This window comes from Mesocricetus auratus, unplaced genomic scaffold (genome assembly GCF_017639785.1).
Source record: "Mesocricetus auratus isolate SY011 unplaced genomic scaffold, BCM_Maur_2.0 Super-Scaffold_100691, whole genome shotgun sequence".
In the NCBI taxonomy this organism is placed as follows: domain Eukaryota; kingdom Metazoa; phylum Chordata; class Mammalia; order Rodentia; family Cricetidae; genus Mesocricetus; species Mesocricetus auratus.
Genome location: NW_024429267.1, coordinates 743,589 through 757,182, shown reverse-complemented (window position 1 = coordinate 757,182; position 13,594 = coordinate 743,589). Strand labels below are relative to the sequence as shown.

Here is a 13,594-nt window from a genome sequence, read left to right as displayed (position 1 = left end):
AACAAAAATATCACATTGCTGCTAGAGCAAGAGTTTCCTTGGTGTATGTGTTACAGTTTGCATATTTGGAATGTCCTCCACAGGATCAGGTGTTTTAACACTTTATACCCAGGTGGTGGTGCTGTCTGGGGTGGTTGTATCATCTTTATGAGGTGGAAGCTAGCTGGAGGAAGTGAATTTCTGTGGGTGAGGGGCATGAAGTTCATACGAAGCTCCTATGTGTCTTTACTACCTTGTTGGTGCCCTGGCTTTGACGCCTGCATGCCACCTTGCCTTGTCACCATGACAGATTACATCCCTTCCAAGCATGAACCAAAATAAGTTCCTTCTCATCAAGTCATGCTGTTGAATATTTTGTCGCAGCATTGAGAAAAGCAACTGGTACAGCATATAGTTATACTGTTTTAGCACACACATCAGAGCATGCATTCAAACTTTGCGTGCAATTGTTGCCTTGTTAATGACTGGTTGACCAAGTTAGTGGGGAGTGTGATGTGTTAGAAGTAAATGAATACTATAGGGTGCAGAGTGAACAACTGTCCATTATGGTGAGAAAGGAGATCCCATCTCTGACCCACCAACCCCTAGAAAACACACAACAGCCAAAGTGCTGACTTGAACAGGATGTGGACTATGTTAGGTCAAGGATTCTGGACATTAGAATCATCTGGGAAGTTTAACCAGTTTTTGCATACTCTGTTCAATTAAGAGCACACATACCAGACCTTTCATATCCAAATTTTCTACTGATCTGGGGTATGGCTATTGGCTCTCCAGACTTCAACATGCAACTAACCTAATTAATTCAAGCCCAGGATCTTTCTAGAGTTTACTAAGATACTGGGAAATTCCAGAATGGATTTCTCAGGTGTATTATGTCATCTCTGTAAATTACAAAAGCAAATAAAATCCTATCTTTGAACTGGTGAGATGGCTTAGCAGATAAAGGGATTTGCCTTTAAACCTGAAGACCTGAGCTAGATCCCTAGAACTTATACTGTAGATAGAGAGAACTGATTCCTATGAGTTATCCTCCAACTTCTACACACCTTCTGTGGCATGTTTGTACACACACACACACACACACACACACACACACACACACACAACTTACTTATGTAAATATAATTAAATTAAAAGAAAAATCCCATCCTTTCTTTTAAGTATTCTGGTGTGGAAGAAACAACCCAAAAATGAAAGTCCCAGCAGGAGTCCAAATTGTGACCTCTGTAAGATCTGCATGGATCTGGCACCTTCTGGGAACTGCAGATTCTGAAGACGCTACAGGAGAATACTCATCCCAGAGCTGGGACAGCCAGGCACCACAAGCCTGCCCCACTAACAAAGTCTCCATTGTCAGAAAGGATGAATGATTTGGGGCTCAGATCAGTGCCCAACTGGTGCTTGAATGCCCGGGCCCAAACCTAGCCCTTGTTTACAACCGATGGTTGTAGATCTGAATTCCATTAGAAATTAAGGAGACTCCATCAAAATGGAAAGTGATGTTCCTCTAAAGCCCTTACAACTTACTGGACAGAAAGAATATGACTTTGGGATTCTGGCAGGTGAGCTTACACATGGAGGAGTATTCTCAGCTACTATGCAGAACATTGTCCCACAGCTTTGGCACCTCCTGGGCTCCTTATTAGCTGTGGTGCCTGTGGACACAACTGTGCCCAGCGAAGTATCAGAGATACTCAGTGGACAGGCTGTTGCCCAGCATAGAGGGTGGGGCCAATAGAGAAAGTCTCAAAGTGGTGATTAGTTAAACTTGAGCTCTACTAAAGGGAATGGCCACAGATCCTTGGGCAGTGCTTCAGAGCTTGGATGCTATTCTAGTTTCCTTTCTGATACTGTAACAAATACCTTGACCAAAAGCAATTCAGTTTATTGCAGTTCATAATTCCAGGTTCATCGTTGAGGGAAGGCAAGGCAGAAACTCAAGGCAAGAAGTTGAAAGCAGGCATGCTTGCTATTCCACACAGCATGCCTCTGATCAAGAAACTAACTTCACAGCCAAAGAAGTACAGAAGGACCCATGGAAGATATTTCTTTCTTACTGGCAGGCAGGCTTATGTTCAAATAACTTTCTCAAATAGTCCAGGACTAACTGCCGAAGGAATGGTTCCTCCCACTGTGGGCCTGGCCAGATTGCCCCATATAAATTTATAATCAAGACACTCCCCCATAGACTTGGCCACAGACCAATCTGATCTAGGCAATTTCTCAGCTGAAATTATTTCTAGGCTGTGTTGGGTTTATGGTTAAAGCCTATCAGAACAGATTATTTATGATATTACCTGGTGAGAAGTCTGGGTGGAAGGGCCTGAAAAACCCTGACAGACTCAAAAGAGTAAGTGCCTCCTTGTTTGCGCTCAAGCTCATTGGATGATCGGCCTCTGAAAAGATAAGGAGACATTTAAGTTGAGAAAGGGTGCTGGAGTTGTTCTGAACTCCAGGTCAACTCAGTGTCAGATCCAACCTGAAGGAAACCTGGGCTGGGGATCTGGTGATAGGTTTAAGTGGTGGGTGCTTTGTTGTGAAGAATTCTGCTAGTGACTGATATAGGCAGGAATTTTGAAGGGCCAAGTGAAGTTTCTATTCCTTCTCAGAGTCTGTTCTCTGCCTTCTTTCTCCTGCCTCAAGAGGTTTAGCTAGGATAGGGACCGAGTCACACAGGCCAGACTTTGTGAAGGGAAGCCATTTTCCAGCTTTCCATTAGCAAGGCTGTGAGGAGTATGCGTTTTCAAAGACAACAACGGTTAGACTAGTGCTTCCTCACTATGGAGGAATGTCCCAAAGCATGAGGGGATTTAGTGGATCTTTCTGAATATCAGAGCAGTGTTTTTGTGCTCCCTGATCCCCTCCCCACAACTAGGTAGGGGACTGAGGCACACTGAAGTACTGCAAGGAAGGAGACAGGAATGACATTAAATGTGGCCTCCTCTAGTCCCCGCAGCCATCCCAATGAGATGTTAGTGCCAGTGCCATGTACTGTTAGCTTTTGTCTATGACAAAGCATCTAAACAACACAATATAAGAGAGGAAAGCTTTACTTGAGCTGTGGTTTTCAAGGCTCCAGTCCGTCATGGCAGGAGGGTGAGGCAGAGATGACCAGCCACCTCAGCAGCCAGGGATTGGAGTGAGAGTGAGCGCCCAGAAAGTGAGGAAATGAGAATTCGTCACTAGTGGGTCTCCTCCTCCTCCCCTCTCCTCTTTCTGTCTGTCTTTCTCCCCCCCCATTCCCTTTGGGACTCTAGACCACTGGATGGTGCCACCCTCATTCAGGACACATTTTCCCTTGTTTAATTCTTTCTGGAAATGTCCTCACAGATACACTCTGATGTCTACTTTATTAATCTAGGCCAGTGGCTCTCAACTTCCCTAATGCTGTGATTCTTTAATACAGTTCCTCATGTTGTGGCAGCCCTCCCAACCATAACACTATTTTCACTGCTACTTCATAACTGGAATTTTGCTACCATTACAAATCCTAATATAAAGTATCTGATAGTCCCCTGTGAATAGGTTATTAGACCTGCAAAGGGGTCGAGACCCAGAGGTTGAGAACCACTATCTAGGCACTTCTCAATCCAATCAAGATGATCCCACTGCACCTGCTAAAGACTGTGTGGCTGGAATTGGCACAGCATAGATTTATCATCATGTTAGCTAACATCCCATCATCACCTTTCCAATGGCACCATTGAGCAGTCTTCTGAAGAAGCCATGAGACAAAGGTGTGGGAGATCTCAGAAGTGGGGCATTGTTAAATTGAGGTGAAGGAGACAGGCATGTCTGATGCGCTCTTTGAAAAGAACTGGAAATAATTTTCTCCCTTTTTCCTCTCTCATTTCGCTGCTGCAGCTCCCATCTGCATTATTTTGAGATGAGCACTGGGGTCACACCTCCTGGAGCCATTCTGAAGGAGACAGTCTGAAGCAGAAGCAGCAGCATGTGCTCTCGTACTCCACAATGTCACCTTTGTTTTATACGCCCCAGATGTTGCAGGCCCGGACTTGAGAGCATTGTCTTCTTCCTTCTCTTTGGCCTGATTGCCCTTCGCCCTGGGGAGAAGGAGGGGTGATGACTGCCTGAAGGGTGGTCACTCTACCCCCTTTGGTAAGCTCTAGTCACAGTGCTAAAGAAAACTTACAGCGTGTTTTTATCTAGTGAGGAAAACATGTTATGTTCTGCATTCTTGCATAACCATGAAACATCTGGTGTAACTTAGCTTAAAATTTCCTTCCAGTGCCACATTTGGGCTAAATGATACAGAGACATTTCCACCCTGACCATAAGAGACCACAGCCTGAGAGTCATTATCACGTGTGTTTGGGCACACCCACTAGGGAATCTCCCAGGGCAACATTGTTGTACTTCTCAATGACAACTCATTGTCTCTATGTCACATGATACCACCCCTTATAAATGGACAGGGCCCAGAAAATGGAATTTTATATTTAAAGGAAAGTGGCAAACACTTCTGAGGGCTTGACAAGGGTTCTTCAGTGTTTCTTAAAACTCAAATCCTGTGCCTGGAAAGATGGCTCAGTCAGCAAAGTGCTTGCCGTACAAGAATAAAGACCTGAGCTTCATCCCCAGCACCGAAATGAAATTTGAGCGTGTGACAAGCACTAGTAGTAGCAGAATTGGGAAGGTCGCATCAAATATAACCCTGACCTCAGTCATCCTAACTAAATCAGCACACACACACACACACACACACACACACACACACACACACAGAGGCACACACACAAACACTCAGATCCTGGCTCTCATTCTGAGTTTCGGATTCAGTAAGTCTAAGAAAAACTTGATGAATATGAATCTGTTCTAACAAAATCCCAGGTGGACATCGATGTTACTGGTCTGGGGACCATGTGTTCATAATCACTTTAAACTTTGGACAACTAAATCGGTGAATCAGACTGGCAAAACCTCCTCTCTGTCATAACATGTTGTCCTGTGTTTTGTTTTTCCAAATGTATAAGAGTTGGAACTACAGTGACTCCACTTAATCATTGCAGATGGGAGTAGACGTTGGTATGAACTTGGAAGTAAAAAAAAAAATTAGTATTGCCAGGTGTTGGTGGCACATGCCTTTAATCCCAGCACTTGGGAGGCAGAGGCAGACGGATCTCTGTGAGTTCGAGTCTAGCCTGGTCTACAGAGCGAGTTCTAGGACAGTCTGGAAAAACCAAAAACAAAACAACAACAACAAAAAGTAAGTATCAACTCCACCTAATAAATCTCAAGGGTAGGTATCTCTAAGGAAATAATCAGAAATGAAAGCTACAGCAATAATAAGTAAGAATAAGGTAATAAGTCATTAAATGTCAATTTGCAAAACTAGAAGGGAGTCACCTAGGCGTATGACTCAGACCTTCTAACGGAAAGTCCATTGCCTTTATATTGCATCATACCACTCCTTAAAGCACAAAGGTGGCTTTGTATAAAATGCTAGACATATGGAAATTACATGTGAATGCAACCGTTAATAAATTACAGTAATCCCCCGTAGTGGGATATTATGCCATCATCAAAGTACTTGAAAGATTTTAATGACAAGATACAAAGCTTATGGTATTTTATTCAGTGGAGTCCAGGACAGCCTGGGGAGATAGCCTAGTCACTAAAGCACTTGCCTTTCAAACAGGAGGATTTGAGGTCAATCCCCAGAGCCTATAACCTATAAGAAAAAGCCAAGCATGGGGCTGGAGAGATGACCCTGTGCTTCAAGGCTCCTATTGCTCTCCCAGGGCACTGAGTTTGTTTTCCAGCACAGACACAGACATGGAGTGGCTCACACTGACCTGTAACCACAAGTCTCAGGGATCTGACCTCTTCTGGTCTCCTCAGGCACTCCATGCATGTGCACAATTCACCCCTACCATGCATAGACATTATTAAAAATTCAAATAAGTCTTAAAAGAAAAGACAGGTGTGGTGATGTGTGCTTGTAACCCCAGTGTTGTGGAGGCAGGAACTGGTGGATCCACAGGGCTCACCACCTTCCTGTCTGGTTTGCTTAGCAAGTTCCAGGCCAATGAGAGACCTCAAACAGAGAAAGCTGGATGGCACCTGAGAAACAACATGGGAAGGTTGTTTCCTAGCCTTTATGGGCATGTGCACACATGTGCAACTGTGCACACGTACACATAACATATGCACACACACAAAAGAAAAGCTTAAAACACGAGTTACTTGTAAGATAGATCAACTATGCCTTATATACCTCCTTCTGCCCTTCCCTTACAACATGTTAGCTAAAGAACACACTGAAATGTTAACACGATGGTTTTGGGATAGTAGCATATTTGTACTTTAAATGCTAACCTTTTCTTTCATACCCAATCTCCTGAAATACCGTTCTCCAATCATAATACCCTCCCCAAAGAGACTGCATATCGAGAGAGCTCATCCCTCCAGTTGGTATGTGATTGGATACTGTACAGACACCTGACCAAGGTGAATCCATTAGTGGCTCTTGTAAGTTTGGAGTGAAAAGCACCCAAACTGTGGTTAGATAGTTATTGTGGCCTGTATTCATGTAGATGTAGGGTGTGTGAGCATCTTAGGCCAGCACCAGTAGAGGAGGCTACTGTGGACCACAGCTTGATCAGCTACAATGGTCAGTACTATACAGGCTCACTAAGCAGCAAGCACATGCCACACCCATGAAAGTGCTATCAAATCTTCCATACAAACTTGAATGGGGAAGGACCACATGTATGAAACCATTGCAGCTCTGATCTTTTATGCTTCCAGTAAGCTCTCTTCTGGCCCTGAGTGAGTTCCTCTTCCTTGTAGTAATTACATCCCAAATTATCAGGTGCCTGCTCATTTATATAACTTTGTTTGTTCTTACTCTGCTGAGTGTTTTTAATTCTATTGTTAACAAGACAGTGTGACTAAAATTACAGTAATGAGCTGTGGCAACAAAACAAAACAAATGAAAAAATACCCATCAAAACAAGCCTATTTCCATGAGACTTTCCCCTCTGGGTTCCCTGCCCCTCCTCAGACACTCCTATTTCTCACACCCACCTTCAGAGCTGGGAGGTTCTGTTTGGTACAAAATCCAGGAGACACTTTGTTTGAAATTTGGAAAATATCAAAGCAAAATTCTTTTCCTGTCTTGGGCTAAGATGATTCCAACAGCAGAGACCAATGCAGAATGAAGGATTCAGAGCGTGGCTCTCCCTGTTGATTTATAGACGTGAAGACTGGAATGGATGAGTCATGGGCAAATGGGATTAGGAGGGGCTGCTGCAGAGCAACCCACAATTTGTCATCAAACTCTACTGCGACACCACACCAGTACAGCTGTGGTTTATCGCTTGTAGAAATCTACAGGAATGCCACACAGTTGCTTACCACTGTCCAGATTCCTGTGGGGTCGTGTGGCTCAAGCTGTGATGTAATCATGATAGGACCGTTAGGAACAGGTCTGCAGGTTCTTCTTATCTCTCAGGGTCATCATACCACTCAGAGAAATCCGTCTTTTTCAACCAGTGATCAAATATTAACTAGAAAATGGCAGAAATTCTTTTTTTTAAATTTTTTTTTGAGACAGGGTTTCTCTGTATTGTTTTGGAGGCTGTCCTGGAACACGCTCTGTAGACCAGGCTGGCCTCGAACTCACAGAGATCCACCTGCCTGTGCCTCCTGAGTGCTGGGATTAAAGGCATGTGCCACCCACACCCGACCAGAAATTCATTTTTATACTTTTTCAATATGCTGGAGGATCTTTGAGAGCAAGGACTGATTTTTACTAGGTTTCTGGTTTATCTTCAGTTTATTGGAGGAATGAAAAATGTTCATAATGGGTATGAAGACATGTGCATAAGGAATGAATATTTGGAAGCAACTTCCCAAGACATCCAATTTGAGGCATTTGAAATCATGATCTGGAAGCCTGGAACGGTGTTGGAGATAAAATAGTGATGCAATTTTAGGTTTTCCAAAAGTTTACATGTTCTAAAAGGAAGTTTGTCAAGAAGGAGAAAATTACTGGCATTTTTTAATAAAAGAGGAAATTTAAACCAGCGAGGCTCATTAAGTAGATCTAAGACAGCTGCTGTGTCCACTGGGGAAGTCATTTGGAGCTAAAATTGTTGAACACAGAGAGAATTGGGGACATTTTTTCTCCCAGAGATTCCAAAGCCTATGAAAGAACATGCAGGCTTAAAACATCTTATCAAGATGGATTTATGTTTACATCTGCAATTGATCCAATTTTAAAAATGAATCTATTTACTTATTTTTATTTGGGTGCATGTATGTGTGGCTGTTGCTATGTTCAGATGCTAGTGGGGACCAGGCATTTGTGAGATGCTGGATATGGGTCCAGGGAACCCAACCTGGGGCCTCTGCAAGAGCAGCAAGTGCTTTTATCTTCTGAGTCATCTCTCCAGGCCCCCAAATGATCTGATTTTATTTAACAATCATAGCCTACTGTTGTATCATTGAAGTAAAATACCATATACACTCAAAATACCAACCAAATGTATCAGGGTTGAAGAATAGGAATATGGGGGTCTATAATGAGGGGAGAAGAAAACAGAAATTGATTTTTCTTTTTTTAAGGAGTGGTTTATCAGGTAGTGTTTGTTGTATAACAAATGATACCACTTTATGACTTAAAGTACACTGCTGATCATCTCAGTTTCTTGGATTGACTACGAAGGTCTATATTGGCAGGCTCAGTAATCCATAGGCCTTACTTGTGTCTGCTCAGTCACCCTGTATGTAAGAAGAGGCTCAGTGGCCTACAGTGTCCTTGTTCACAGAGCCACAGTAGAATTACTCTTTGAAGAAGCCAGCTGCTTCTCTACATGGCTTTCTTATTTTCAGTATGAGGTAGCTTTCCTAGTAATCCTGGGGTCAGTGACACATCAAGGGGCAATCCCGTTGCTCAGGTACTTTACAAATTTTAGTTTGAGTTACCTTTGTTGATTGGTCAGAGTAAGTCACATGACCAACTACAGTCAAAAAATGGGAGAAACAGATCTTATGTCTTGACAGGAAGGCCATAATTTTTGGCCTTTTATGCAATCTGTTGAACTAGGTAGTACAACATGTCCATGGAAAAGTAAAGATAGAAATACCAAAGACACTGTCAGGTCTCAGATCAACATATTACTACCTGTCCAAAGGGTTTCTTGGGGCAAGGCACCCATGGAAACAGATTCTCACTTGGCAAGGACCAGTAGACTGTGGGACAGCATAGCAATTTTTCAAAATTCATCAGCTTGCAGACTCTTTTCTCTCTCATTATATTGTTGATTCTTTGTGTGGTTTTTAGTTTTACTTTGTCAGTCACACATGCAACAGCTGTAATTTTCCCTGGAAATTCTCTTCTTTCTGAAACATTTCCCCCTAAGATTCAGCAAGGAGGATAATGCTTCTTAAATCCCTTATCTGGAATTTCTAATCTTGGGAACTTTTCTGTCTCAATAGAGATAGTTAGGTACATATGAGAAAACAACACTTGGAACATTAACCATGTCTCACAATTCTGGAAAAGAGAGTAAGGCATACATATACAGGACAGGCAGAAAGTCTCAGGAATACACATAGTGTCAACAGTTGAGAGTAAGTTCCCTGGACACCAAGCATAGAATCATTGGTGGGATCTAGTATGGTACAATGGGAAAAAATGCAATGTAAATTATGGGATGTATAGATCCATCTTTACCACACACAGGAGCTTATATTGGTGGAAGAAGTATGGTATACTGAGACGGGAAGAGAGCGCTTTGTCAAAGTCTGCCTCTGGCAGAGATTGAGACATGGGACCCTCTTGTGGAAAAGGACACTGTCTAAAATCATATCTGGCAGACATGAAAGAACTGTCTGGGTTGAAATATTGTTGTCCTTAAAGCATTGTACCCATGTCTATTGCTGTTGTAAACACAAGTAGCTGCCGGCTGACATAAGTACTGCAAGAGCAGGATGTGTCTGGCTTGATATTTAGTTAAGCCTGCAAAGATGCTGAACTCTATGTCTAGAATAAGGTTATGTAGGAGGTGGGAAGGTGTACTGGGGAAGCATAAAGGAGAACAATGGGGGCTCTTTTATAATGATTATGATGTTATTTCTTAAAAGTAAAAAAAAAATAGGAGCCAATAATAAAGCTGTTCATGTAAGCCTGGTAGAAAACACATGTTAAAGTGTAAATAAAAGTGGCTCAAGGTATTTGGGACCACTTGGGTGCAATCTATCTGGTGGCCAGATTTTTTCCTTGTGCCAACACCCCTTCCTTATCTTAGCTGAGGCTGAGGCTGGACCCTGGCAAGACACAATCCTTGTCTGTAGAGATTCATTATTCCCAGGTAGCTAAAGCTGTACCTGATTAAAACAGTTCAGCTAGGAAAACATACTTAAGGATGATCTGGGTTTTGTTATCTCAGAATGCAGTATAATATTGGGAATATAACCTGAGTGGTGGTGGCGCACACCTTTAAATGCCAGGACTGGGAGGCAGATCTCTGAGTTCAAAGCCAGCCTGGTCTACAGAACAACATGTTCCAGGATAGCTAGGGCTACACAGAGAAATGCTGTCTTGAGGGAAAAAAAGAGAATTTATAGCTACAAATACCATCATGGGACAATACCAAACATGTGCTGAGATCGTTGTGACTTAAAATTAGGCAGGCAGTGATAATTCCCTTGGAATACCTGCCAATCCAGCCTTCTTGGTTCCATCAGGAGAGAAGACCTAGCTTTTCTTTTCCAGGGCAGGAATTAAGGCCTGGGTGGTAGAAAGTGAATGAATGGGTGACAACATCTGGGGAGCCTAGTTATTTACATCAATATCAGGACTTAGTAGCATGTGAGTGTCATGCCTTGCCCCAGAGGAAATCCTTTGAATTAATAATAAGCTTAAGACTATGACCTAGAGGAAAGATTAGGAAACATTCAGAAGGCAGGTAGAAGATACATGATAGTCACCTGAAGCAGTTAAATGGTGTCCTTTTTAAAAGTCATTACCTGTTTTTGTATGTGGACACCCACATATATGGCATGGTACACATCTGGAAGCTGAAGACTAACCCAAGGAGTCGGTTCTCTCCTTCCACCTTGTGGATCCTGGGGATTGAACTCAGGTCACCAGGCTTGGTGGCAAGTGCCTTTAATGGCTGAGACTTTTTAAGTTGGTGAGCCAGGGAAGACTTTCATGTCATCTGTCACTAAAGATCTGGGTCAGCATTGGCAACCATGCCACTGCATTTTCTCACTGAAGCACTGAAGCATTCTGACTGGATGGTTTGCCAAGTTTCCTCCATCTCTAACCTTTTTAGGGGAGCTGAAAATAGAAAAGAATAGACGTACACCAAATGGAACGAGAATGATTGACAGGGTCCCCTTCAGCGCTATCAAGAAGATCAGAAATGTCCAGAGCTTTAAATTCATGGAACAGCTCTCTGATTTATTTAATAGCTATTATCTGAACATCTCCCGAAACACTCCAAGGAAACCTAGTAGTTAGTGACTAGCTGATCCTCCCCACAGGAGGATGACTGGGTCATTTGGGTTTGATCCAATTACTCTAGAGAAATTCACTGAGCAGGACTTACAAGAGTAAGTATCTAGCTGCAGTACTGAACCATTTCTAGAGAAGAGTGAGGTTGGGTTTGCCAGAAACAGGAAGGCTGATGCAGTAGCCAGGGTTCCATAAGGCACACACTGATATTGCTTATAGGATGTGGTCCTGGTAGTTCAACGATAGTCAGCTCAGAAGCAGAGAGGCTGAGAATCTGCTAGTTGCTCAGTCCAGGAGGCTTCATGTCTCTGCAGTCCCAGACGTGCACTTAAGGCCAGGAGTATTCCTGGAGAGCTGCCACTTGGAAACTCAAAGAAGCTTGTTCTAAGATTAGAGGAGGAATGAAGCAACAAGACGGATGAACTTGCCAGGAGAAAAGGCAAACAAGCAGGAAGAGAAGTTTCCATATTCCATTTCCTTTCACCTGGGCTGTTATCAGAAGGTGCCACTCACATCGAGGGTGGGCTCTTACTGCTTCAAACGATCTGATCAAGGGAATTTCTTGCTGGCATGCCTACTGGCTTCCATCTTAGTTGATTACAGATCTAGTCTGACTGACAACCTGTGAGGAGCCGCCCTCGCTATCGCTATTGCCGTTAGAAGATGGCGCTGACATCTGCTGTCAGTTGGAGTTAACCGTTAGAAGATGGCGCTGACATCTGCTGTCAGTTGGAGTTAACCGTTTAAGCTGTGCCTCTCCCGTGGCGTCATCTGGGGTGATGTGCAAACCACCAATCCCGGCTCTACACGTCTCACTCGGAGCTCCTAGGCTTATATAAGGGGCTGGGTTTCTTAGCTTGGGGTCTCCCTCTAAGAAGCTGATCATCTATCTCTCAAGATGCATTAAAGCTTTACTGCAGAAGGATCCGAGTGTTCTGCGTCGTTCTTGCTGGCGAGACGGTAGCGCGGGACATCTGGTGCCGAAACCCGGGAACTCTTCAACATCGCCGGCGCCGCGGGAGACCCCTCGGAAGACGGGGCGGATTCAGAACTGCAGGGACGTAAGTTCAGAGAGGTATGCTTTATCCTGAATACCCCCTTTCTCGACTTTGGCCTTAGTTTGTCATCACCGTGGGACGGGTCAGTGGAGGCTTTGGTGCTAGTCCTGTTTGTCCTTCTCCTTCATCGTGGCTGGTGCTGACAGAACGGTGCTGTCAGTCTGGTGCTGTCAGTCTGGTGCTGTCAGTCTGGTGCTGTCAGTCTGGTGCTGTCAGTCTGGTAACGGAGTTGAGCGCCGTTTTTAGATAAGCCGCTAGCGCGATGGGGTTGTCACAGTCAGTGGTTACTGCCCTACAGACTGTGCTAAAACAAAGAGATCTTAAAATTGCACCACGAACACTTCAAAATTTTGTGAAGGAGGTAGATAGAGTGGCACCATGGTATGCTTGTTCCGGGTCCCTCACTGTGGCCTCATGGAACAAGCTAGGTAAAGAACTAGACAGGAAGCATGCAGAAGGAGATCTCCACTTAGGTACCAAAGCCATTTGGAAGCTAGTTAAAAACTGCTTGGAGGATGAGGCCTGTCACCCTGCTATAATAGAAAGTCAGGGAACCTTAGAGGAAGTTCAGGATAGCATGTCAGAAACTGAACGGAGTGAGAGAATGGGAGCTCGCAAAAGGAAAGACATGTCTAAGAAAAAAGGCCCTCCCCAAGAAGTTAAGAAAGGGGAGAGAAAGAAGGGAGTGATCATTCACCCCCTAACAAATCTAAGAAAAAGAAAAAGCCAGAATCTAGGCTATACCCTACAGTAGAGCTAGAAGCCTTGGAGCTAGATAATTCTGATTCTGACACTCTGTATTCTAGCGAAGAAGGTGGTCTAGAGGAGGAGGTGGCACGGTATGAGGAAGAAAGATATCACCCTGATAGACACCGGCCGCTGAAAACAAAAATGAATGTGAGGCCACCACCTATAAATCCGGCGGGCTCACGCCCCTCAGCGCCTCCGCAGTATGAGCTTCGGCTGAATACTGGTACTGACTCCTTTTTACCTTTAGAGGAACGGAGAAAAATACAAATGGCTTTTCCAGTATTCGAGAATG

At 43.8% G+C, this 13,594-nt stretch overlaps 2 long non-coding RNA genes across 2 annotated transcripts in view; both read right to left on the bottom strand.

Moving 5' to 3' along the window:
• Positions 1-1,158: 1,158 nt before the first annotated feature.
• LOC121137468 lies at positions 1,159-7,326 on the bottom strand. The gene is made up of 3 exons (XR_005874700.1): positions 7,054-7,326; positions 3,691-4,067; positions 1,159-2,399 (listed from the first exon to the last, which is right to left on the bottom strand). It is a non-coding gene; the product is annotated as an uncharacterized LOC121137468 (long non-coding RNA).
• Positions 7,327-11,419: 4,093 nt separating this feature from the next.
• Positions 11,420-13,594, bottom strand: part of LOC121137467 — a 10,092-nt gene continuing 7,917 nt past the window's right edge. The window contains exon 2 of the long non-coding RNA XR_005874699.1: positions 11,420-12,116. This is a non-coding gene — a long non-coding RNA (uncharacterized LOC121137467). The remainder of the gene's footprint in view (positions 12,117-13,594) is intronic.